Source organism: Panthera uncia, chromosome X, assembly GCF_023721935.1.
Source record: "Panthera uncia isolate 11264 chromosome X, Puncia_PCG_1.0, whole genome shotgun sequence".
Lineage (NCBI taxonomy): Eukaryota > Metazoa > Chordata > Mammalia > Carnivora > Felidae > Panthera > Panthera uncia.
This window is the reverse complement of record NC_064817.1, coordinates 71,209,957-71,210,402: the sequence shown is the minus strand read 5'-3', so window position 1 is coordinate 71,210,402 and position 446 is coordinate 71,209,957.

Genomic DNA, 446 nt, shown 5'->3' with positions numbered 1-446 from the left:
ATGCCACTTCCTTCTAACTGAGAAAGATTCTGCTGCCAAATCTCCTGATAGGCTTATGTGGTTTCCCTTGTATGTTAATGTCTTTTGTCTTGCTGCTTTAATTGTTTATCAAAACATTTTGCCAATTTAATTATAATTTCTCTTGATGTGGGTCTGCTTTTGTTGATTGTTTTGGGGTTTTTATGTGCCTTTTGAATCGGTCATGTTTCCTTCTCCAGATTAGGGAAGTTCTCAGCTGTTATTTCCTCTGACCTCTTTCTCTCTTGTCTTTTTCTGGGACTCCTATAATATCAATGTTATTATGTTTGATCAAGTCACTTATCTCCTTAAATCTATTCTCGTTTTCTATAATTCTTTTTTCTTCTTTGTTCTTTTTTTATATATATATATGAAATTTATTGTCAAATTGGTTTCCATACAACACCCAGTGCTCATCCCAAAAGGTG